At 38.3% G+C, this 27,344-nt stretch overlaps 1 protein-coding gene and 1 long non-coding RNA gene across 9 annotated transcripts in view; both read right to left on the bottom strand.

The window, feature by feature from the left end:
* Positions 1 to 27,344, bottom strand: part of DDAH1 (dimethylarginine dimethylaminohydrolase 1) — a 255,115-nt gene that overhangs the window by 87,292 nt on the left and 140,479 nt on the right. The gene's annotated exons all lie outside the window — the stretch shown is intronic.
* LOC135964750 (uncharacterized) overlaps positions 1 to 27,344 on the bottom strand; it is a 59,565-nt gene that overhangs the window by 25,042 nt on the left and 7,179 nt on the right. Inside the window, exons 2-3 of the long non-coding RNA XR_010577342.2 lie at positions 5,134 to 5,254; positions 1,657 to 1,726 (exon numbers count right to left, since the gene is read on the bottom strand). This is a non-coding gene — a long non-coding RNA (uncharacterized lncRNA). The remainder of the gene's footprint in view (positions 1 to 1,656; positions 1,727 to 5,133; positions 5,255 to 27,344) is intronic.

Here is a 27,344-nt window from a genome sequence, read left to right as displayed (position 1 = left end):
CTGTCATTTTCAACCCTGTTTTCTCTCTTGACAAGGACAGACATGTTATTTTGCTGATATCACTGTTGAGTTGTATGAGGCCTTCTCCCTTTAGGCAGGGGCCACGAGAGTAATCAGTTTTATGTAGCTGCCACTTCATACTACTATATCCTAAGAGCAGACATGCTAGCAATTCTCTTCAGTTTAATTCAATAAATAGGCCACATGGGTCTATTTATTAGCTGATATTAGCCTCCAACATCTAATGTAACAAATATTACCTAAAAGAAATAGGATTTAAACTATATCTAAGATTACAGAGGGAAATAGTCAAGCACCTGAGAAAAAGATCTTGTTTTTCCTTGCTATTAAAAAACTTCCTGTAAAAACACTATACTTGGTTCTGTAGAAGGCGTGCATCATCAGGTTGTGAGTACAGACATGGAGATGGTTCCTTTAAATAAACACAGGTGTCAGGAAGCTTAAGCATGTAAATGGAGGTCACACCTTATTTTTTCTGTAAGCTTAAAGTCTTAAAAAGTCATGTTCTGGATCAACAGGAGCAGGGCGTACCAAGGCATGGTCCATTCCCTGCTCCGCATTTGGCTGGGAAAGGCTTCATCCTTGGCTGGATCTAAAAAGTGCCCTAAAAAAAAAAAAGCCCTGCGTTATAGCAGTGAATAGTAAACTGGAGATAGCATGTTGGAATACAAGTCTTGAGAGAAGGTGGAGTCCTCTATGAAAAAGAGAGAGCCTCAGAGAGAGAGGGGAGACAAGAACCCAAGAATCACAAATGTTTTGTTTGTCTGCAAGAAAGAAGGCCAAGGTGCAAGACTATCCCCTGTCCTCTTGTTCCAAGCTGCCCTCATGTAATGAATGCTCTCAGTCACTCACTCAAATACATCTCTTTTGAAATTAGAAGTAAAACTAAACACTTATGTTGCCAACTTAAAGAGGTTTGGCTGTATTTAAGAGCACGTGGATATTAGCCTCCAACAGTTTTAAAGAAGCTAAGAACTGAAATTTATCCAGGACCCACTATGTGCCAGGACTACCTACCATGTTTCCTCATTTGAATTCCATAACCACCCGTGGTGGTGTGCATTATTATGTTTACTTTATAAATGTGGAAGTTGGAGCCCAAAGATGAGGAGTAATTTGTTCAAGGCAACACTATCTAGAACATGGAGCAACCAGGCCTGTCCAATTCCAAAAGCCACGTTATATCTGAAAAGCTTCTTTTAGAATATTTGAGACAGTCCTCATAGAGATTTATGAAATAGGATTTTATCTTGAGAAACTAAGAAATACAGAAGAGAAGCTTTCCTCATCACTACATCTGGATCCAATAAACTTAAAAATATTTTTTTAAGATACATTATACTTGTTTTTTTTCTCTTTTTAAATTTGTACTCCAAATTATCCCCATTCTCTCAGCAAAATGAAATAGTAATCTCTATGATAAATTCTGGGATTCTCTATAATGTGAAATCATCACTAAGTTCAAAGAGAAAATAAATAAAACAACTATTATGTTTTAAAACTTGAAATATTCAAGAAGGATACATATAGAACATAGTATACTTTTTTTAAAAATTGTGTATGTTTTTGGCATACAGCATTATGCTTTGAAATATGTATACATTATGGAATGGCTGAATCAAGCATATGGCTTACCTTATATACTGATCATTTGTGGTGAGAACATGTAAAAATCTACTCCTTTAGTTTTTGAGTATCCAATGCACTGTTATTACATAGAGAGAAAAGAATATACTATAAACATTCATAAAGAGCAAGCTGAAAAAATTACATTCCTTTATTTCGTGGTAGTTTTAAATTTATATATTTTTAAAAACTATTGTATTAAAGCTTTAAAATACACTGCTAAATTACAAGGGTCTTTATGACTCAAAGAGAAACAAGGAAAATTAGAGTACATTTAACAAAATTTAAAGAAAACGTCTTTCATTTTGAAATATATAAGAACAAAAACACATTATATTTCTTTAAGAGAGTTTAGACCTTCCTCCTTGAGTTTTTGTTTTTCATGTGTCCACTTTTTAAATGTTTCCATTTCCTCCACACACATATTTCTGAAGAGTTATGAGCAGGAAGTTTTCTCACGTATTTTCCCAAGTAGAAAGTCCTCCAGCTGCTCACAGACTTTCCCATCGCCCCAGTATTAAAATTCTGGGTAAAATTTTAATTACTAATTTAGGAAAGATGAGACATTTTAACATTTAATACAGTTTGCCCTTTTTACAGACTATGTAGAATAAAGCCTTAGTATGCTTGAAAAACCTCTTAGCAACTGAGAGCGGAGCTGGCCAACAATGGATGATTCATTGATTTAGCTTGAGTGTGCAGGAATGTCTGCCAAAAGGTCTGAATAAACTCACATTGCTAGACACTATGGTAAAATGTACCCTGACCTCTTTTAAAACTCTATCAGAGCGGAAAGTTAAACTTGCAGCTTTCCAGCAATTCACTGGCATCTGGAAACACACTTGAATTATAATATCTTGCTTTTATAACAATCGATAGATTATTATTTTCACCTAATTAGACAATGGCTGCTACTAATTGGAGGTTTCTAAGGGGACACCACCGTGTTTTTAAGCCCTAAAAATAATGGTTTCCTATTCAATTTAAATCTGAAAGGAGGCTTTTTGAAATCCAAAACTGAAAGAACTGATTGTTGGTTTTTGGTAATATTGACCCAAGGGTTATGAAACATTATCCTAAACAATAATTTGTGCATTTAAAATTGGTAAATATTATGTAACAGATAGCCCGTGTCTCTAAGTTTATGCATATATGTAAAGATTATACCAGGACATCCTATCTTATATTTATATAAAATTCAGAAGAGCTCAGATCTTTTGCTTACATCTGTCATTTGTCTCCTCAACATCCTTTTTAGGGGTAAGTATTATTTCTCCTGCTTTAGAACTGGAAGACCATGCACGTGGAATTTTAAATTGTTGGCTTGCATTCATAGGTATTCAAATCAAGGGCAGGCCTGGGTTTACAAACGGATATTCTATTTCAAAATTGAGTATTAGATACATTGCAGTACTTTATCACTCACAGCTTCAGCAGCTATAATAAAAATAATCCATGAAACCAAATCCTTGTTTCCCAGTGGTAAACAAAGATATACTTCCTAATTTCTTTTGCCCTTCACAAATATAAGTCTAGAGCAAGGAATGTTCTGCCTTGAAAGAGCTGTACTTTTGTCTGATTTACTTCTTCGAAGCCTCTTCTTTCCCCCTTACCTTTTTCTCCTCCCTCTTCTTCTTTTTTTTTTTTTAAATCTTTTTGTGGTAAAATATTCAGGATTAACTGAACAATTCCCTGCTCCACCCTGGAGGTAACCATGTTTATCAATTTGAAGTACAACTTTTCATATTGTTTTCTGGGGCATTTCCATGATTAAATGAATACACAAAATATATTATTTTGATTTACATGTTTTCCCTGTTTAATATATTATCGCATATTGTTCTATAACTTACTTTACAAAAAAAGTACTTCTTGGAAATCTTTTCATACCTGTACATTTGAATTCATTTCATTTTTAAAACTGCTAAAAAGTATGTCACAGTATTAGCTTACTTTCTGAAATGGGGCAAGTTATACCCATCCACTAAAAATATAGCTATTCTTCCAGCATAACCTAGATGGTCATATGGAACAAAACAGCATATGGAAAAGTACAAATGGGTGAAGAAATTTAGTCTATTTTTTAAACTCACTTCACTCTTGACAATTATATGTATCCAATAGCACCAGAGGCAATGAATGGGCTTGTTACATTGGACAGTAAAATCCAAGTAGTAAGATGAACACGATGGGGATCTTGCCAGAAAGGCGCCTTGTCACTTGGAGCAGAGGAGTAGAGAGCTTTATGGGTCAAAGCTGAATAGAACACACATGGTTCCTGCCCTCATGGGGGTAACAGTCTAACTCTTAAAGACCTTCCAACTTCACCCTCCTCTCCATTCCCACTGATAGTCTAGATCAAACTTGTCCAACCCACAACCCGCATGCCACATGCCGCCCAGGATGGCTTTGAATGCAGCCCAACACAAATTCATAAACTTTCTTAAAACATTATGAGATTTGTTTGATGATTTTTTTTTTTTAGCTCACTAGCTATTGTTAGTGTTAGTGCATTATATGTGTGGCCCAAAGCAATTTTTCTTCTTCCACTGTGGCCCAGGGAAGCCAAAAGATTGGACACCCCTGGTTTAGACTTTCCACATTTCTGGTGCGAACTATTGCAGGAACCCCTAAGTGGTTTTCTTGAGTCCAGTGTTTTGAACTGCTAATCCACAGCAGAGATATTCCCAAAGAGAAAGATCTGATCATGTCACTGCCCAGATGAAATACTTTTGTTATTTTCCCTTAAATGACAATACAGGACAGAGCGTAATCATCTCAACCTGACATGCACAGTCTAACTTCCCAATTTTTCTTCTGTTACTTTAAGTTCTAGTCACATCAAACTTTCTACTGGTCTGTGGAGATTCTATGTCACACTTCTAAGCTTTTTCACATACTGCCTAAAACGTCCTTTACCTTTTTCCACCTAGATCTCCTGCTTGTTGCACTAGACCAGCTTCAACATTGCCTCTTTGGTGAAGCGCTACCTGACTTCCACAGCAGGGATTTACTTCTTCTGTGCTCCCAAAGCAGGCTGCATTCACCTCTATAATAGCATTTCATGCTGTTTCAGCATTATTTGTAATGCATATATGTTTTCAACTTCATTTATAAGAAATTGTACATATTAGTTAAAAATCAACTGTAAAGCACATATGCTAAAGTTTTTGTCAAATCTTAAGTTATCAGTCATAACTCATTTCTATACTAGACCTCAGCCCTACTTGAGTTGTTGGACTGAAAGTTAATTGGGAAGATCCAAAGCCAATTGTAATTGTAACAAATCTCCTTATGTATATACCAACAGAGATTATGAAACTATAGATTAGCTGAGTGCAGTGGCTCAGGCCTGTAATCCCAGCACTTCGGGAGGCCAAGGCAGGCGGATCACCTGAGTTCAGGAGTTTGAGACCAGCCTGACCAACATGGAGAAACCCTATCTCTACTAAAAATACAAAATTAGCTGGGCATGGTGGCATATACCTGTAATCCCAGCTATTTGGGAGGCTGAGGCAGAAGAACCGTTTGACCCTGGGAGGTGGAGGTTGTGGTGAGTCGAGATGGCACCATTGTACTCCAGCCTGCAATAAGAGCGAAGCTCCGCCTCAAAGAAAAAAAAAAAAAAAAAAAAAAAGGAAATGAGATTAACATTGAATATGCTGGGGTTTAGGTACTGAGTATAATTGAGTTTAAAACACATAATTTAAATAAATGTTTAAAGATGACTTTGTAGTAGTTGGCTTGACCTAGTCCTAAGAATATTTTGATTCTTAATTTTACTTAAGTTTGTTTCATAAATAATTAAGTCTTTGCTTCCCTGCTAGAATGCCAAAGTATACAAGACAATGAGAAATATCTCCTTGCTTCTGGTGGAATGACGTTGGGGAATATGAACCCATAAGAAGCAGGCATTCTGATCACAGGTGTGGGAAGGAGGGAGGGAGACAGCATAAAAAGGTAGTCAACCATCAAAGAGGCCGTAGGCTGTTGTAGGTAGCATTGTTCATCCATGGTGATGAGATGATGTCTTGAGACCCAACTCTACCCAAGCATATTCTTCACAGGTCCACTGACTGAGTGTCTTGGCAGGGATCCAGACCAGCCATCCTAGTCTAGCCCACAAGTTATCACAGCATCACAAAAAACACTGTAGTGCATATGAAAACATTTAACCACTGTCATCCATGAAACAGACCAATAACAGCTGACAGAGAGGGAGGAGTTAATAAATAGCAATAAATTGTTAGGAATTGCCTGGAATTAATAAATTAAACATTTGGAACAATTGCAGTAAGTAGCTTAGAGTAATATTTTAAAAACAAATGACAAGTGTTAAGGTCAAGTAGGTCAAACAGAGGAATTCACATAACTAGAGAAACAATTAGAAAGGTAACAGGCCTGCCTTAAGCAGGATGCTCACTTGCTTGACAAAGTAAATTTTGACCCTGATGAGGGGACTGATGCTGTGTTCACTCCCATGCTGTGCTGTCCTTCTGTCTTCTACACCAAACTGCATGAGCTTATTTGGGGGCAGGGACTGTCTTTCATTTCTAGATTCCCCAGGTCTTAGCAAAATGGTTGTACTGTATACATCTGTCTAGATACAGATGCCAGAACAACAGACAATTGATTCTATTGGGTCCTAAATATAAAGACTGTGAAAAAGACATCTGCAGTTCCTGATAGCTGCCATGATGGCAACTGCTGAGCCATTTGAAGGTAAATGCTGTGTTTCACTATCATTCTGAGGCTCCCCATGGGGACTGCTGCTGCTGCAGATTCCTCAGAAGTATTCTGGTCATGCTGGCTTCTGCTCTGAAAGGGAGGAATTTTGAGAAACCAGAGAAAGAGTCAGCTGACACCTCAGCTTCAGCACTGTGGAGGCCAATCAATAGCTGGAAAAGTGTACAGAAAGGAATAAAAGCAGAACCTCCAATCTACCCAGGCCTGCAGGAATTTTCTCCACTGATATCATTAGAACTTCCGTCTAAATTATCCCACTGATATAGAATGTACTTGTGGAATTTAAGAGAGGCACTGGACTGATTTTTAAAATTCCTACATGTACCAAATTCCAGGCATAGTGCCAATGGCAGAGAAAAGAATATTCTTTTTTTTTAAATTAACTTAAAACATGTGAAAGGTTTTTGTTTTAAGGCCTGCGATAGTCTCTTGTTTACTATAAACAGTCTCTATAATTCAACTCCATGTGACTACAGGAATTTCTTGAGTTGGAGTCTACTACGTCATGCTAGAAGCTCTAACACTATGTGTTAAGTGACACAAATGAACACAGAAATTAATCAGTCTGCTGTTGGAACACACTGAATTTCATCTTTTGGAGTCTTCTAACAATTGTTCATCTGCCTCTTCTAGCTAGTCCTTCATGGCAAACCACAATGACCCCTTCACTCAATGTAAGACGATCTTCCTGTGACTGAAGTCTCTTGGTCATTACTGGCTCTGAGCCTTTGCTCGGTTATTTCTTCCGCCGAGAACATCTTCCCCTCTTCTTTACTACCAATTGGTGTAATATGGCCCAAAACTTCCCCTTTGTTTCCCCCTAATCCCATCTCTTCTTGGCTTCATCATGTTGATGGCATCTGTTGAGAGGGCATTTGTACCCCTCATCCTTGGAAAAGCATCAAGGTAGTTCCCTAGAGAATGATGAGATCTGGTCTAAAGAACAGTGCAAATGGCATGTATAAAATATTTTGAGGGCCAGGCACGGTGGCTTGCACCTGTAATCCCAGCACTTACAGAGGCCAGGGCAGGCACGTCGCTTGAGCCCAGGAGTTCGAGACCAGCCTGAGTAACATGGCAAGACCTTGTCTCTACAGAAAACTAAAAAATTAGCTGGGCATGGTGGCACATGCCTTTAGACCCATCTACTTGGGAGACTGAGGAGGGACGATTGATTGAAACTAGCAGGTCGAGGTATCAGTGAGCTGTGATTGTGCCACTGTACTCCAGCCTGGGTGACAGAACAAGACCCTCTCTCAAAAAAAATTTTTTTTTGAGGAATGGTTAGTTTGTTAATATATTCTAGAAATATATAGGTAGAGAAAAATGTAAAATAAATCCATTACTATGAATACCTACATACCAGGCTGCTACATGACTATTACCATTATCAAGTTCTCACTACTTTTGATGGAATCAAGGAAATTCAGTGCACTTTAAACAACTGAACTGCATCTGTGATAAGTAGAAAGTAAAGGAAATTTACTTAAAGTTTTACCATTTAAGGACACTGGATCCCAGTCCTATGAACCTGTGCCTTAGCACATATTTTTTGCAGCTGCTGATACACTTCAGAGCCAAAGTTAAGCTTTGAAAGTTTGGATTCCTGTGTGTTGTGATAATCAGCTGAGGTTTGGAAATGCCTTCAAAAATCTAATGCTCTGGCCCTTTAACAAGGCTTCTGAAAAAACAATTTAACATCTGGAATCAAGTATTTTGTGGAAGTCCAAGACCAACAGAGCAAAGAACATTTCTTTCAGTAACAGTTAAAATGTCGCACTTCCTTCTCCTTCATCAAATAAATGGGTTTATTTAACAAAGATCCTGAGGTAGTTTATAATAAGTAAAATATGGCATAGAAGCAAGGTATAGAAAACAGGACACTCCAGATATTTATCACTGAAAGTCTTTCCTAAGTACGCTGCTTTATTCTTCCGGCATAATTTTCTTTTCCAGAATTCAAATAGAAAAACAATCAAAGTCAAGCCTCCTTCATTTAACCTTTCTAAGAGACTGCAGGGTGAGGATGAGTAAAGAAATTAAAGAGTTCATCTTTCATCTTTTCCAACGTACTTCAGAAGAAGACAAAAGCAGTAACTGAATGTATGGATTTCTTAAGTCTTTGGGCAGCCAGAGTAACTCATATCAAATGCAAAAACAGAAGTGGTTATATCTAGTGAATGTTGACTAATTCTCTACAGATTTTAGATATTGTTTAAAACAACATATGAAAATGTGTTCCCTACTAAAATAATAATAGATGACATTTATTGTACGCTTAACATGTATCAGGTCAGGTACTATACATTTAACTTTCAAAATAATTACTGTTATCCTTTTCTTCTTGTGATGAGTACTTAATACAGTGGTATGGTGGAACTGGCATAGAGACAAATAGAACAATAAAATAGAACAATTAGAACCCAGAAACAGATCCACACATATATAGGGCTATACCTCACAACAAGAGGGCATTGTAAGGCCGGGCGCGGTGGCTCAAGCCTGTAATCCCAGCACTGTGGGAGGCCGAGACGGGCGGATCACAAGGTCAGGAGATCGAGACCATCCTGGCTAACACGGCGAAACCCCGTCTCTACTAAAAACACAAAAAATTAGCCAGGCGAGGTGGCGGCGCCTGTGGTCCCAGCTACTTGGGAGGCTGAGGCAGGAGAATGGCGGGAACCCGGGAGGCGGAGCTTGCAGTGAGCTGAGATCTGGCCACTACACTCCAGCCTGGGCGACAGAGCGAGACTCCGTCTCAAAAAAAAAAAAAAAAAAAAAAAGAGGGCATTGTAGATCAGCAGGTAAAGGACAGACCATTCAATAACGGTGCCAGGAGAGTTAGTCCTCCATATAGGGTGTGGGTAACAAGCAGAAGAAGGAAATTGGATCCCATCCTCACACAATATATAAGAATACATTCCAAATGGAAGTAAGGTCTTAAACATGAAAGACAAAATGCTAAAGCTTTCGGAAGACAGTATGAGGAAAGGATCTGACCACATTAAAATTAAGAGCTCTGGGTCATCATCAAAAAGTACCACAGAGTAAAAAGGCAAGCCACAAACTTGAAGACAATATTTGCAACACATACAATCAACAAAGTATGTTTCCAGAACATATAAAGAATTCCTTTGAAAAAGAGAAACAACTCAATAGAAAAATGGGCAATTGATCGATAGGCACAGTGTGTCTCTCCTCCACTTTCTAAGAAATGGAGGACAGAGATTGTCCTTTACCCACAAACCTACAATGTGCTCTTTGTTGTGAGTTATGGCCCTATATATATGTGTGGAGTTGTTTCTGGGTTATTCCTTCGATTTTATTGTTCTTTGAAAGTGGAGGAGAGACTCAAAGACTGCCTGGCACATGGGACGTACTCAAACAACATTTGATGAATGAACAAAAACACAAATGGCCCATAAACATATGAAAAGTCACCCAAGCTCATAGGTAATCAGGGAAAGAAAAATGAAAACCACAATGGTTTTGTTTTTTTAAAAATAGAAGGAAATTTTTAAAATCAAAATTTAGAAGGCCCCTGTGACTTTGTTAACGAAAATCAAATATTTCAAGTGTTGGAGAGAATGTGGTACAAGGGGCACCCTTTTTTTTTTTTTTTTTTTGAGGTGGAGTCTCACACTGTCACCCAGGCTGGAGTGCAATGGCGTCATCTCGGCTCACTGCAACCTCCGCCTCCCAAGTTCAAGTGATTCTCCTGCCTCAGCCTCCTGAGTAACTGGGATTACAGGCGCCCGACACCATGCCCAGCTAATTTTTTGTATTTTTAGTAGAGATGGGATTTCACTATGTTGGCCAGAACGGTCTCAAACTCCTGACCTCGTGATCCACCCACCTCGGCCTCCCAAAGTGTTAGGATTACAGGCGTGAACCACTGCACCCAGCCAAGGGGCACTTTTACCCATTGTTTGTGAGAGCATAAATGCCTGAAAACCATTTCAGCATTACTTACTATAGCTTAAAATCTTGTACACTTTACAAGCCAGCTCTACTTCTAGATATCCGAGAGAGTTTCTAGCACGTGCAACCTAGGAGACATATTTCAGTTTATTAACTGCAGGATTGCTCATAATATTAATAGCAAGAAACAATCCCAATATAAATCAGCAGAAAAAAATGAATATATTCATACACTGAAATACAGTATACAGTAATGTTAAGTAAAAGAAGTCACACAAAAACATATAAAGTATGATTCTATTTATGTAAAGTTCAAAAAACAGAGAAAATGAAAGACTATATTATTTGGGGGGAAAATACACAAGTAATGAAATTATGAAGAAAAACAAGGGAATAGGTTGACATAAAATTCAGATGAGTAGTTACCTCTGTGGGGAGGACTGTGATTGAGGAGAGGTTCACAGATGCCTTCTAAATTTTGATTTTTTAAATCTGTGTAATAAGTATACAGGTATGCATTTTATTTTCTCTAAACTTTTCAGTTGTTTTAAAATACTATTCTGAATGTATACTTTTCAATAATTAAAACATTGTATGTCAGCTACATTTTAAAATGAATCAAATTCTTTCTGAATCCTACCATAGGAATTATCTGAATTATTTACTTACACAAATTACATCATGAAAGCTTTAGAAAAGCAAATAATATTAAAGAAAGGAAAGCAAATAAAATAACCCCTTAATTTATTAATACTGATGTTGATACTTTTAGTTTTCAGTTTGCTTAGGTTAGGACATATTTGCATATAATTTACTTCGAGGTATGAAAAAAGAATATAAATTTTTTGAATCTTTCCCTCTAACAAAGTCTTATCACAGTCTTTGTGTGACTGTGATTTTGGTTTCCTTCTATATATAGTATTTGGTTTTTGTTTTTTTCATTTTCGAGACGAAGTCTCACTCGTGGGTTCAAGCGATTCTCTTGCCTCAGCCTCCTGAGTAGGTGGGACTACAGGCGTCCACTATGACACTGGCTAAATTTTGTATTTTTAGTAGAAACAGGGTTTCAACATGTTGGTCAGGCTGGTCTTGAACTTCTGACCTCAGGTGATCCAGCCACCTTGGCCTCCCAAAGTGTTGGGATTGCAGGCATGAGCCACCATGCCCAGCCTACTAATAGTGTTTGATTAGTTTGATTATCTGCAGGGAAATGTTCATAAAGTTCATAATATTCCCAAGGATATTTATTTTAAAAACAGTTGCCTCTAGTTTCTGGAAAAGAAAGAATTTAGAATTGTGTGGTCAGACCTGGAGTGGATCAGACAACTGAACTGGTGCCTTCTTTTCTTTTTTTTCTTTTTTTGAAACAGGGTCTTGCTCTGTCACCCAGGCTGGAGTGCAGCTGCATGATCATGGCTCGCTGTAACCTCTGCCCCGTGGGCTCAAGCAATCCTCTCATCTCTGTCTTGAGTAGCTGTGACCACAGGTGCACACCACCATATCCGGCTAATTTTTGTATTTTTTGTAGAGATGGGGTTTCACCATGTTGCCCAGGCTGGTCTCGAACTCCCAGGCTTGAGCAATCTCTCTGCATTGCCCTCCCAAATAGGTGGGATTACAAGCATGAGCCACTGCACCTGGATGAACTCGTGTTTTCTAACCAAGGTTCTCTCAGTGGCTCTATACCAGGTAGTGGTCCTACACATAACATCATGAAAGACAACACTATATTTTATTTTTTAGAAGACCCTTTTTTTGTGGATGAAACCCACTAACTGCAAAATGATCAAATTAACAGGTGAAAAAATATGATTCTAGTGAAGGGACTCTGCTGGCACCTTGAGATGAAATCTGAGACCCCCACAGCCAAGCTGGCTGGGCTGGAAGGCTCTGTGGAGCACAGCGTGCAGCCAGGAGTTGGCGCTGGCCAGGGACAGCCGCCTCCTGCCAGGGCTGGATCAGTCTACTGTGCTGGGCAAGTGGGAACAGCAGGGAGGGAAGCCAGGCCTGGCTGTGCGCAAGAGCCCCATTCACAGAGAGGCAAGTGGGTTCGAGATGCTTGTGTTCTAGGCCTCATCCCTTCCATCACACCAATCTCCATCCCCAGTATCACCACCCCCACACCCTCTAAATGTTGACAGGTCCCTTCCTGAGGGCAGGTTCCTCACCACTCTTACAGCTCAGTCAACTGAGAAGTCCAATCATATTTTCTGAGAATTTAAGCAAACAGGATCCCTTTGAAGAAAACCGAAGTTAGAATGTAAATCCTATCTCCTTCTAGGGAAATCTAAAAGCCTTAAAAATATTTCTCTTTATCGATCTTAATACATATGACTCTCCTTATAATCGGTAGCATCTTCCTGCTAAATTATTCAATACAAAAAGAATAAAATAATCTCTATCCTCTCTAACCCCCAAATAGTATTTATTTGCCCTAAAAAGGCCATTTGTCTCATGAATTGAAGAGTGAATTTAGAAAATCAATTGCAAGATAATTGAAAAATACCCTGATTTGAAAACTAAAAATAGGCAATTCACTGTCAAGCTGAGACTTAAAAGATGGTCTTAAAGATTGTTTTAGAAATATAATGATTACCTATATTTACATACCACATACCATTCTACTAACGATTACAAATCATAGTTGCTTTGTGGAAAGTCTGTAGGAAATGGTGGCAGAAGATAAGCTTTCAGACAGTTTGATTAGGATGGGCATAATGACCAAATCTACAGAGCTCTTTGAAAACATTAGGATAAGGGGCCGAAATAGCTGCTTCATATTTTTGAACCTCATTTGTTATTAAGCTTGGTGCTGCTGCAGGCAGATAAGATCCAAGACCAAACACAAAAACATACATTTGATTCAGCAGGAGGCTTATCTCAGCAAGTGGACCAATCAAAAACTTGGTCCAAGAAAAGCATTTTTCTTTTTTGTCCCAACAATTCAGGGTCTCTCTACAGTGTAACAAAAAGTGAAAACATGAAAGGTTAATTTGTTTTTTGTCCCACTAAAATGAGACCAATAAACCTCGGTAAAACAAGAAATTTATGAAATTCCTTAAAAAACAAATTTCTTTTTATTTGGTTTTTATTACATAATTTGACACATGTTGGGTTTATAATTCATAGGAACAGAAAGTAAAAGACCATTAATTTGGTCTGAAATGGGAGAACTTTATGATCTAAACTTTGGTGCAACATAATTTACGGACAAAATACCAGAAGAGGGCATCACATTTCATTGGTATTTAAAATTTCGTTTACATTTTTCAGTTAAATACTTGTTTGCAGAGGAAATCAACAAAAGTTTTTATCTTTCAGCCTTTCTCTCTAGCAAGCTGGAAAATGTAGCATCTCTTCAGATGTTGGAAATGTCCTTTTCAGTGTTCAGGAATGCTGTCACTGCTGCTTTTAACACAGTGCCCATATCCCTGGGCTTTCCTGGTCCATTTGAGTTGGTTCCTGGTGCAACAGGAATGCTATCTTGCCATGGTATGGGTCCTATCCCACAATCAATGTTAGTGGTGGATAAAGGAGTAGAGTACAGGTTATAGGTCAGGACAGGAGAAGAGAGTCATATCTGCCAACTTGGCTCCCTCTATGCTCTCTACTCATATCATAGTTGGGTTGATGTCTGCATTTCAAGAATGAAAAGAGCCTTCCATGCCTTTTCCTACAAAAGACTGATTCTGCCTAACCTTTTCTAGCTGGACAAATCAGTGAAGTAGGATCTGTAATCAACTTATGCTAAGTTTCACAGGAAAAACAAGTTGATGCATGACAGATATGATTGCTTTTCCTAGGAAAAAGCCATTAAAGTTGTAAAAGTGTTGCAGCCTTGAACAACTCCAGGAGACACCATTACATAAATGGTGTCTCCTGGAATTGTGCCAGGAAGTGCTCCTTCAAACAGCAGCAATAAGAAAGTTTGGGTAACATGGCCAGGCGCGGTGGCTCATGCCTGTAATCGCAACACTTTGGGAGGCCAATGTGGGCAGATCACCTGAGGTCAGGAGTTCCAGACTAGCCTGACCAACATGATGAAACCCTGTCTCTACTAAAAATACAAAAAATTAGCCAGGTGTGGTGGCATGCGCCTGTAACCCCAGCTATTCAGGAGGCTGGGACAGGAGAATCGCTTGAAACGGGGAGGCGGAGGTTGCAGTGAGCTGAGATCGCACCATTGCATTCCAGCCTGGATGACAAGAGCAAAATTCCATCTTAAAAAAAAAAAAAAGAAAGTCTGGGTAACGTATTTTAAAAATAAACTTCCTCTTTAGGACAATTTTAGAGTTAAGAAAAAATGTGAAACTAGTATAAAAAGTTCCTATATGCACCTGCAAATGCTTTCCCCTATTATTGCCTTCTTACATTAGTATGATACATTTGTTACCATATATTGGTTCACCTAATGTCCTTTTCCTGTATTGGGATCCCATTTAGGATTCAACATTGCATTTGAGTCCTCATACCTCCCTAGGCTTCTCTTGGCTATAACAATTTTTCAGACTTATCTTTTAAGACCTTGACAGTTTTCAGGAGAGCTGATCAAATTTTATTTTATTTTTATAGAATGTCCCTCAAGTTGCATTTGCCTGATTTTTTTTTTAAATAACAATTAGTCTGGGTTTATCATTTTTTGGAGGGAATCACATGGGTAAAGTGCCATTTTCATCACATCTTGTCAAGGTTGCAAACTATCGACCCTCTGGAGCTGTGGCCTGAGCTGGGGTTTGAACTAGGCTCCTTTGAGCTATGGCTAGAACTGGGGTTTGAATGAGATGCAGGGAGCAGTGTCCAGAGGCTGTGCAGGGCAGCACACTCCCTGGGCCTGTCCCAGGAAACCATTCTTCCCTCCTAGGCCTCAGGGCCTGTGATGGGAGGGGCTGCCATGAAGGTCTCTGAAATGCCTTTGAGGACTTTGCCCCACTGTATTGGCTATCAGCACTTGCCTTATTTTTAGTTATGCAAATTTCTCTAGCAAGTGGTTGCTCAACAGCCACATGGTCAGGCTGCAAATTTTCCAAATTTTTACATTCTGCTTCCCTTTTAAATATAAGTTCCAGCTTTAAGTCATTTCTTTGCTCCTGCATATAAGCATAGGCTGTTAGAAGCAACCAGGGCACATCTGGAGCACTTTGCTGCTTAGAAATTTCTTCTGCCAGATAGATACCCTAGCTCATCACTCTAAAGTTCAAACTTCCATAGATCCCTAGGGCATGGACACAATGCAGCCAAGGTCTTTGCTAAGGTATAACAAAAGTGAACTTTACTCCAGTTCCCAGTAAGCTCATTTCTATCTGAGACCTTGGTAGCCTGGACTTCACTGTGCATATCACTGTCAGCATTTTGGTCACAGTCATTTAACCAGTCTCTAAGAAGTTCCAAACCTTCCCTTATCTTCCTATCTTCTCAGCCTTCCACACTCTTCCAACCTCTGCCTGTTACCTAATTCCACATTTTTCAGGTGTCTTTATAGCAGTGTCCCACTCCTCAGTACTGATTTTCTGTGTTAGGCCATTCCCACATTGCTATAAAGAAATATCTGAGACTGAGTAATTCATAAAGAAAAGAGGTTTAACTGGCTCAGGGTTTTGCAGGCTGTACAGAGAGCACAGCAGCATCTACTTCTAGGGAGGCCTTGGGAAGCTTCCAATCATGGCGGAAGGTGAAGCGGGAACAGGTGCTTCACAAGATAGAGGGAGCAAGAGAGAGGGAGGAGGAAGTGCTACAACACTTTTAAATAACCAGATTTTGTGAGAACTCACTATTGTAAGGACAGCACCAAGGAGATGGTGTTAAACCATTCATGGGAAAACTGACCCCATGATCCAGTCACCTCCCATCAGGACCCACCTCCAACACTGGGGATTATAATTCAACATGAAATTTGAATGGGGACACAGATCCAAACCATATCACAAAATAAACAACTTTATCAATGAGAATACTGTACATTCTTTTTGTGTTGTATCTTTTGTTTTTAATCTTACAGATTCCACTCATTTTCAAAGTTAATGAGGTCAGCAGCTTTCTCCCTCACCCGCTTCAGTGAGGTTGTTTCATTGTAAGACAGTTAGAAGTTAGATTGGTTTTATCACATTCTGCTTTCCATTCTGGGACTCCCAACCTCCTAAATGATTTTTTTTTTTTTAAGTTTGCATACATTGAGGTTTATTCTTTATGCTGTGAAGTTCAATGGGTTTTGACAAATTACATATCTGTAATTATAGTATCATACAGAATAGTTTCACTGCCCACAAATTCCCCTGTGCTTTATCTGTTTAACCCTCTTTCTCTCTCCCTGAGCCCCTGATCTTTTCACTATTGCTAAAGTTTTGTCTTTTCTAGATGTCATATAATTGGAATCATACAGTATGTAGCCTTTTTGGATTGGCTGCTTTCACTTAGCAATATGCATTTAAGATTCATCTGTGTCTTTTAAAGATTACTCATTTCTTATGATGAAAAATATTTTGTCAGATTTATACATAGGCATTTTTCCTACACCTCTTCCTTTCTTGCTCCCTTGCTCCTCCCCTTGCTCCCTCCCTCCCTTCTTGCTTTTTTGGTGCTACGGTAAACATATTGTCTTTAAATTTTAAATTCCAAGTGTTCATTGCTGGAATGTAAGAAAGCAATTGACTTTAGTATATTAACATCGTGCCCTGAGATCTTGCTATACTTCCTTACTAGTTCTAGAAGTTGTGTTTTCTTTTTTGTCAATTCTTTGGAATTTTCTTATGGAGACAATCATGCAAAAATAGCTTAACTTCTTCCTTCTCAGCCTGTACTCCTTTTACTTTTCTTTTCTTATTACACTAGCTAGGACTTTCTGTACAGTTTTGAATAGCAGTGGACAGAGAGGAAATCCTTGCTTTGTTCCCAATCTTCGAGGGCGCATTGAGTTTGTCACCCTTAAGTATGTGTTGTGATTTTTTATCATGAATGGGTGTTAGATTCTGTCAAATGTTTTTTCTCCATACATTAATATCATCATATATATTTCAATTATTGAGATCATACAGTATCATTTTTAAATTAAGCATTTCTTTGCAGTTCATTTTCATGTGAGCTGTCATGTCATATTAACTACTGGATGAAGTTAGGCATTACATTTCACACTGCAATTCTTTCATGTTGAAACCAAAATCTCACTTCAGGACTGTAGTTTTAGATTTGCACTTTTCAAAGACAATCCATCACTTCTTTTTTTAATTTTTTTTCTAGATTTTCATTTGTCCGTCTCTGCGAGCTAGCAGTTTTACTCAGTTTTCTTCGAGTATTTTTTGACTGATCCGAATTTGTATTCCTTTCCCCACATCTCCCACTCCCTGCTTCTATAGCTAGCCATGCCATCTCTCAGACATTTATATTTCTTTGATGGATAAATCAGAGCTAGACTTTCCTCATCTATAAGGAATACTTTCACCAACACAAACATAAAATATCAAACGCACTTAGAGAATGCATTCTTAAGCAGAAACACCAGAATACTTTATTAAACAACTGTTTTCCAAGTCTGATCACCTTCAATACATAAAGATTATATCTCCAGCCTGAAGTTTCACATCAATTAAATGTTTCTTTGCAAGAACTTAAATCCAAGGATAAGAGAAGTTATTATGTTTTTCTAAGGTAGCTTAAAATTTCCCTCCAAAACGTATTTAGTTTTGGCTGTTAGGTTATTTTGTTTCATTTTTAAAACAAGGATAGCCTGTGGTCTTAAAAGAATTCTGGAATAAGCTGTCTGAGTTCAAATCTTGTACCCACCTTGTATTAGTTGAGTGACTTTGGTTAAGGATAGTTACTTAATTATCCTGGGCCTCAGTTTCTCTCTTTGAAAAACAGATTCATTCACTAAAATAATATTTATGAAGTACTCATTTTGTGATAAGCACTAGTCTAGCTACTGGGAATATAAATTTACAAAACAGATTTTAAAATAACCTGTCCTGGTGGACCTCTCATTACGTTCATTATTAATAGGGATAATGTCAGTGCCTCCCTCATAGGATTGTTGCAAGAATTAAATTGATGAATATGTACATAACACTTAGAACAGTGTCACACAATAAGAGCTCAGTAAAAGCCATCATCATCATAATCAAATATTTAACTTTCATAAAAAGTTTTCCTGTAAGTTTTCCCATTCTTTGTTTCCTTGGAACTTAGAAATAATAGATTTAAGTTATAAAATAATAGTGTTAATGTAGTATCAATAGGCCTCAATTTCCTTACCTATAAAATGGTGATATTTGCCATCCCCCTCTATAGTGTTGGTATAAAAATGAAATGAAACAATTTAAACGAAAGTGCTTTGTAAACTATCAAGTGCTACACAGACTAAATATGTCATTATGTAGCAAGTGCCTTGGCTTAAGTCCTTGCACTCAGAAGTCCTTCAATACATGTTAAATGAATTAATTTATGGCCTAAGCAATAGCATAGCAACTATCTGAGCAGTTCTGAAATACTTGAGACCCAAGACACTAATCTATTATAAGTAGGTAATGAGCTACCAGTTCACTCAAACAGCTTCTGCTAATTTAATATTGCCTATCAATAAATTACCTGAGATCTCAAAGGAGTTGAAAAACAAACCCAGTGTGGAGGCTCATGCCTGTAACCCCAACAGTTTCGCAGGCTGAGGTGGGAGGATGGCTTGAGGCCAGGAGTTCGAGACCAGCCTGGGCAACACAGTGAGACCCCATCTCTACAGAAAGTTTTTAAAAACTTAGCCAGGCATGGTGGTGCGCACCTGTAGTCCTAGCTACTTGGGAGGCTGAGGTGGGAGCATTGCTGAACCCCAGGAGTCTGAGGCTGCAGTGAGCCATAATGTGCCACTGCATTCCAGCCTGGGCAACAGAGTGAGACTCTGATTCTTAAAAAAAAAAAAGAAAGAAAGAAAGAAAAAAAGGACAAAGGAAAAAGAAAAAAATATTACATTTTCCTTGAATACCCACTTGGGCTAAAACTTCTAAACCTCATTATCTTAAGGATGATGTTAGTTCAATTTCCTTATTTTATACTGAGGCAAGTAAGTCTCAGAAAAGTTAAGTAACATCTGCAGGATCATATTTAGTGTCAATTTCCATTTCACCTTTCAACCAAGACAAGCACACATTAGGTGCCTTCACATATAAAAGAGAATACAGGTTTAAATGATTCTCCTTTAAACGCTACTAAGTTCCACAGTGTGTTAAGAGCTCATCAAGCTAGTGGCTCTGTTTTTGTTTTTGTTTTTTTCCCCAAGTGAGCTAAAAAAAAAAAAAAAAAAAAAAAAAAAAAAAAAAAAAAAGTGGAAGAGACAATGGAAAACAAACTGGAGAAGAGAGCATTCTGTACTACAGCACGTCTGAAAATCTGTTCATTTTCTGAAATTTTTTAATGCAAAGCTTCAGATCTCCGTCAAAACCCTGCTCAGAAGGAAGAAGCTAGTTAAAGAATTTTGTTTAGAATTTTTATTCCAACTGGTTCATATGGTAACTTGGATTCAAGTAAAGACTTTTACAGCAGTGAGATCTTTATCTAGAAATAGCAAGTACAAAATGCTTGTGTCTTGCCAGTCCATGCAGAGCCAGCTCAAAGGGACAGACTGAAATAGTCATCATCTTCTTACATGATCATTAAACTGGGTATGTTTACATGACTATCTGTTGTCAATTGCTCTGGTAAAACAAACAAACACAGTGTAAATATCTTGTTTCTCTCTAAGGATGTAACAAAGAACGAGAGAAAGAAAGAGGGATAGAAAAACTTGCATTAGGAGCCCCTGATATTTGAGCATACATTTTTTTTTCTTTTTGTACCTCTCCCACCTCATAAACATGTATGTGTTTCCTAATGAACTAGCTCCACAAATATCACAGGTGAGGGAGGGGATAGGAAAGGCTCTAGTTTGTCAGGTGTCAAATGTCTCCTCCAACAGTGTGGCTGAACACAGGTGAGAAAAGTATAATCCAAGATAGGGAACCCAACCCTTACATTCATGGCACCCACATCCCAGTCTTACTGGTTACAGAAGGCAATAGGAAGCTGTGGTGTTAACCAGCTGAGTCACAGCTAACTGCCATGAAGTGGTCTATCTAAATAAGAACCCAAGTAGTTTGTGTGACCCAAGATCCTTCCAGTTATCCATCTGCCTTTTCAGACTTCTCAGAACCAAGACTCAGGAGAAGGATATTATTGTATGTGTAGAGGTTTGATTGGAACTGCATACTCGAGACTCGGTAATTTACAAAGGAAAGAGGTTTAATGGACTCACAGTTCCACATGGCTGGGGAGGCCTCACAATCATGGCAGAAGGCAAGGAAGAGCGAAGTCATGTCTTACATGGCAGCAGGCAAGAACTGCATTTTATAAAACCATCAGATCTCATGAGACTTATTCATTATCATGAGAACAGCATGGGAAAGATTCGCCCCTGTGATTCAATTACCTCCCACCTGGTCCCTCCCATGATATGTGGGAATTATGGGAGCTACAATTCAAGATGAGATTTGGGTGGGGACACAGTCAAACCACATCGGAGACAAACACTACTTAACAAGGGTAAGGTTGTTGCCAAGGTCACAGAACTGATATCTGAGAAGGCAGTGGAAATGGTCTTGTTCCTCATCAACTTCCTGCAGCAAAGACTCAAGAGAAGTAACTCCAGACAACACCAATAGCCAGCAGCATGCCTATTTACTCCCGCTTGCCTGGAAAGTAAAGAATGCTGTGCTTTATTCAGGAAGATCAAGCATTTTAACTAGAAGATCAGAACCCTGCTGGATTAAAATTTTCTGGTGCAGCCTTCTTCTATTGAATATGTATGATAAAAGATATGAATCTATGGCCATATGGCTAGAGGCAGCAACATGAGGAAGGTAAAACAAACCAAGGTGGCAATTGTTGGAAGTCTAGAGCTATAGAACAGAAGGCTAGGAAACTGGCTGTGGGGATAGGAGGTTTTTTTGTTGTTGTTGTTTGTTTGTTTTTTGCTTTAAGTTCTGGGATACATCATGTACAGAACATGTAGGTTTGTGCCATGTGCCATGGTGGTTTGCTGCACCCATCAGTCCATTATCTACATTAGGTATTTCTCCTAATGCTATCCCTCCCCTAGCCTCCCACCCCCCAACAGGCCCCTGTGTGTGATGTCTTCCTCCCTGTGTCCATGTGTTCTCATTGTTCAACTCCCACTTATGAGTGAGAACATGTGGTGTATGGTTTTCTGTTCCTGTGTTAGTTTGCTGAGAATGAGGGTTTCGAGCTTCATCCATGTCCCTGCAAAGGACATGACTTCATCCTTTATTATGGTTGCATAGTATTCCATGGTGTATATGTGCCACATTTTCTTTATCCAGTCTATCACTGATGGGCATTTGGGTTGGTTCCAAGTCTTTGCTATTGTGAACAGTGCTGCAATAAACATATGTGTGCATATGTCTTTATAGTATGATTTATAATCCTTTGGCTATATACCCAGTAGTGGGATTGCTGGGTCAAATGGTATTTCTAGTTCTAGATCCTTGAGGAATCACCACACTGTCTTCCACAATGGTTGAACTAATGTACACTCCCATCAACAGTGTAAAAACATTTCTATTTCTCCAGATCCTCTCCAGCATCTGTTGTTTCTTGACTTTTTAATGATCACCATTCTAACTGGCATGAGATGGTATCTCACTGTGGTTTTTATTTGCATTTCTCTAATGACCAGTGATGATGAATTTTTCATATGTGTATTGGCCGCATAAATGTCTGCTTTTGAGAACTGTCCATTCATATCCTTTGCCCACTTTTTGATAGGGTTGTTTTTTTCTTGTAAATTTGTTTAAGTTCCTTGTAGCTTCTGGATATTAGCCCTTTGTTGGATGATAGATTGCAAAAATTTTCTCCTGTCCTATAGGTTCTCTGTTCACTTTGATGGCAATTTCTTTTGCTGTGCAGAGCTCTTTAGTTTAATTATATCCCATTTGTCAATTTTGGCTTTTGTTGTCATTGCTTTTGGTGTTTTAGATGTGAAGTCTTTGCTCATACCTATGTCCTCAATAGTACTGCCTAGGTTTTCTTTTAGGGTTTTTATGGTTTTAGGTCTTGTTAAGTCTTTAATCTATCTTGAGTTAATTTTTGTGTAAGGTGTAAGGAAGGGGTCCAGTTTCAATTTTCTGCATATGGCTAGCCAGTTTTCCCAACACCATTTATTAAATAGGGAATCCTTTCCTCATTGCTTGTTTTTGTCAGGTTTGTCAAAGATCAGATGGTTGTAGATGTGTGGTGTTATTTCTGAGGCCTCTGTTCTGTTCCATTGGTCTATATATCTGTTTTGGTACCAGTACCATGCTGTTTTGGTTACTGTAGACTTGCAGTATAGTTTGAAGTCAGGTAATGTAATGCCTCCAGCTTTGTTCTTTTTGCTTAGAATTGTCTTGGCTATACGGGCTCTTTTTTGGTTCCATATGAAATTTAAAGTAGTTTTTTCTAATTCTGTGAAGAAAGTCAATGGTAGCTTGATGGGGATAGCCTTGAATCTATAAATTACCTTGGGCAGTATGGCCATTTTGACAATATTGATTCTTCCTATTCATTATCATGGAATGTTTTTCCATTTGTTGGTGCCCTCTCTTATTCCCTTGAGCAGTGGTTTGTAGTTCTCCTTGAAGAGGTCCTTCACATCTCTTGTAACTTGGATTCCTTTTTTATTCTCTTTGTAGCAATTGTGAATGGGAGTTCACTCATGATTTGGCTCTCCGTTTGTCCATTATTGGTGTGTAGGAATGCTTGTGATTTTTGCACATTGATTTTGTATCCTGAGACTTTGTTGAAGTTGCTTATCAGCTTAGGGAGATTCTGGGCTGAGACGATGGGGTTTTCTAAATATACAATCATGTCAACTGCAAATAGAGACAATTTGACTTCCTCTCTTCCTATTTGAATACTCTTTCTTTCTTTCTCTTGCCTGATTTCCCTGGCCGTAACTTCTAATATTATGTTGAATAGGAGTGGTGAGAGGGCATCCTTGTCTTCTGCTGATTTTCAAAGGGAATGCTTCCAGCTTTTACCCATTCAGTGTGATATTGGCTATGGGTTTGTCATAAATAGCTCTTATTATTTTGAGATATGTTCCATCAATACCTAGTTTATTGAGAGTTTTTAGCATGAAGGGGTGTTGAATTTTATCCAAGGCCTTTTCTGCATCTATTGAGATAATCATGTGGTTTTTGTCATTGGTTCTGTTTATGTGATGGATTATGTTTACTGATTTGCATATGTTGAACCAGCCTTGCATCCCAGGGATGAAGCCGACTTGATCGTGGTGGATAAGCTTTTTGATGTGCTGCTGGATTCGGTTTGCCAGTATTTTATTGAGGATTTCGCATCGATGTTCATCAGGGGTACTGGCCTGAAATTGATAGGAGGCATTTTAGTCCTGCTAAGGATAGCTAGGACAGCTGTGCAGGGCACCTGACAAATGCGTCACCTTCTTTGCCTGACAGTGAGAAAACAAAAGTTTCAGGGACTGAAGGGGACTAGGCTATTCCTTAAGCTAGAACCCTCTCCTTTGTCTAATAACCAGAAGACCTATCATCCCTCTCTCCCTTCTTTCCTTCTTCCCTCCTTCCCCACCCCTACCCCCTCCTCCTTCCTTCCCTGCTCCCCTCCCTTCTTTCCTTCCTCTCAGAAAGCTCTAAGATAGTGTTAAAAACACTTCCACATGTCCTCCCTTGTGCAGTAATGCATTTGATCCTATTAGGAGCCTCTTGATCTGCTACTCAGTAATCAGCACCTCCATCCTGACAATGCTAATGCTTGCAGACCTAAGCAATATTCCTTACATATATTTATTTACAGCTTCATCAAATAGACAGAAGGGTCAAGCTAGGTGAGGTGAATGATCTTAAAGTGTCCTGCCATTTCTCACACATAAAGTTGCTTTGAAATTAATACAAGAGGCAGGATCTCAGAGCATGATAATTTCCCACAACCTTAGGCACCTGATCTATGCTAACATCTCCAATGAGTACAATCGGTGTTAATGCAAACATGATGAGCTTTAGAGTTAAGTATTTTGTTAACTCCTAAATACAATAAAAGGGATTTCTAAAAGAACCTCAGGAAACATGTAGTGACTTTGCGGAGTTAGAAAGTTGTGAAAGGGCTATGTAGAATGTACTCCCTCTTTAGGTCCATGTCCTTCTGCGCCTCTCCCTAGACTGTAACCTCCTATTTGTCAGTCCTAGAGCATGAAGAAATGAATAAAGGCTCCAGATAGCAAGATTGAACACCACCACACCGGAACTCCTTGAAAGTGTGGCCTTTTCATCTCCCATTTTTTCTTTACCCACAGGCTAACAGGTGCATGGTTAAGCAGGCCCTCAGCTAGCTAGTGATAAATCAATGACACAACTTCCACCTATCCCTCCCAAAAGCTATGATTCTGAGATGTCTAAGCAATAATAGAACAGAGATAATGCAAATTCTGTCATTATGCATGCTTCTAAATATCATCAACTCTATTTTATTTTTGTGTGTATTATTTCTGACCAATTTCATTTCCAGTAGATTCCACCTTTCCTGGAACAGTCAATTTTTTTCAGTAGATTCCATCCTGCCTGGAATGATGAAAGAACACTACATCCCTTAATGGCACAATTGAATTGTACTCAGGAAATGTAGTTATTTTAATATTACTGTAAACCAAAGATAATTAAGAATATGAATTTTCCCAGGAAAATATCACATGACATACTGCAGAATGAAACAGAAATGAATCTCAGTTTACTCGATGATTTGGTTTATCTACTTCATCTTCCCTTAGTTAATTTAAATGTTTAATATTTAAGGCATCTAAAAATCAACAGGAATTTTTCACTTTTAATTCTAGTATTTTAGCATCTTGAAGGCGTAGCATGGTGCAAGCATATTAGGGGCATGAAGTGATCAAGACCTGGACTAACTCCCACAAAACAAAATAAACAAAGCAATACTCTAGACCTTATAATTCTCCATTTTAGTTTTGGCTTAAATATATTCAAAGAAGATGACTACAGATGGTGGAATCTACTCTATAATCATGATATTTACACTGTGTGATATCAATCCATGTAACAAAACCGGGTTTTGGCCAGACTATACATATATATGTATACATACATGCATACACATACATACATACATATATAATTCAATCTTTTTTTGTTGTTTTTGTTTTTAAGGTCCTCTATGTGCCACTAGTGATTTTTCATGGAAAGAAAGGCTGAGGTGCCAAGCAGAGTTGTAATTAGGAGGTAGAACACCCAGGACCTGGCAAGGGACTCAGGCTGGCAGACCTAGGAAGGCGGCAGCAGAGGAGCAGCAGGGGTTTGAGCTTGGCAGGGGAGAGGAGACAGGGCTTTCTTCTTCACCTACGCACATGAAATCTACCTCTCTTCAATGATTTCTGGAAAAATGCATCAAGTATTTGGTTGCCATCTGTAGAGATTCCTGTCCTTAATGCAAAACAACAATGACAACTGCAATAATGTACAAGCAGCACACAGTCTGGGAACATCCTCAGGATTTTCTGAGGAAGGCTAACTAATATACTAAATTGTAAGGAATTTCACAGATATTGTTGTCAATCCAACAACTAGGCAAACAACATGCATAAAACTTGTACTAAATTATTAAGCTGGAAAAAAATTGAGCGACTTTTTCAAAACCTCAAGCCTCCATATTTTGGACTATTCCTTCATAAGGACATCATTAAAATATTCATGTTCTTTCATAAAAACAACAATGTCAACAACAGCTAACAGCCATGAAACATAACCTAGTTATGTTATTTGTAGCCTAAGCTATGTTAACTATGAAAAGTAATACTAAGGAAACTTTAAACTTAAGATACAAATAAAATATTGTATTCTTTCTGATTTAGCTCATTCAAAATCTACGTATGTTAAATGTTCTTGATATTTGATTTTCTAGAAAACAAACACACTTAAATCTTCAGGTAATTATTTATGTTACGTAGATCAAATGTAGGATTCAAAGAAAATAATTCAACATTTTTTGTACAATATTTATTAATAAGAATTAAAATACATTTAAGATACCATATCAGGATGTAAAATGTAATCAAAGTGATTGATTTTTCCTATTGTGATTTCCTTGTTCTACTTACACTGTTTCCCTCACCCCCTATCCTAACAGCACATCTTAAAACGACCTGTTTCTCGTTGTTTTATTGTTTATTACTTTTTAGTTATATTTTAGTTATTATATTTAACATTTTGATCCATCTTTAATTTTGATGTGTCCTATGATGCCCCAATTTTTTAAAATGATGAATCATTTGCCTAGCCCCACTGACTTGTGATGCCTCCTTCTCAGATTTTTATGTATACTTGAGTCTGTTCCAAGACTATGACATTTCTTTAATTTTTATGTCTATTCTTACACTAGTACCACTTTAATTATTAAAGTATTATATTGTGCGGGGTTTTTTTGTTTGTTTTGTTTTGTTTTGAGACAGGGTGTGTCTCTCCATCAGCCAGGCTGGAGTGCAGTGGCGTGATCTCAGCTCATTGCAACCTCTGCCTCCCAGGTTCAAGCGAGTCTCCCTCCTCAGCCTCCAGGGTGGCTGGGACTACAGGCGTGTGCCACCAAGCCCAGCTAATTTTTATATTTTTAATAGAGTTGGGGCTCCGCTATGCTGCCCAGGCTGGTCTTGAACTCCTGAGCTCAAGCGATCCTCCTGCCTCAGCCTCCCAAAGCGGTGGGATTACAGGCATTAGCCACCATGCCTGGCCTAATATTCTATTTTAATATGTTATAATAAAGGACATTCTCTGAACAAACACTATCCTCTCTTCTTCAAAATGTTCTTGGCTATTTTCATCTACTTATTCTGGAATCCAGGCAAACTTTAACTTACTTCCTAGGCAAAAATTCCTTTTAGAATTTGATTGGAACAATATTAAACAAAGGATATTGAAATTAATAATTAGTATGCAATACTAAAGAGTATTAAATATATAAATTTAGGAAAAACAGAAATCTTG

This window comes from Macaca fascicularis, chromosome 1, assembly GCF_037993035.2.
Source record: "Macaca fascicularis isolate 582-1 chromosome 1, T2T-MFA8v1.1".
Lineage (NCBI taxonomy): Eukaryota > Metazoa > Chordata > Mammalia > Primates > Cercopithecidae > Macaca > Macaca fascicularis.
Note: the sequence above shows the minus strand (reverse complement) of the source record. Positions and strands in the feature narration are given on the sequence as shown.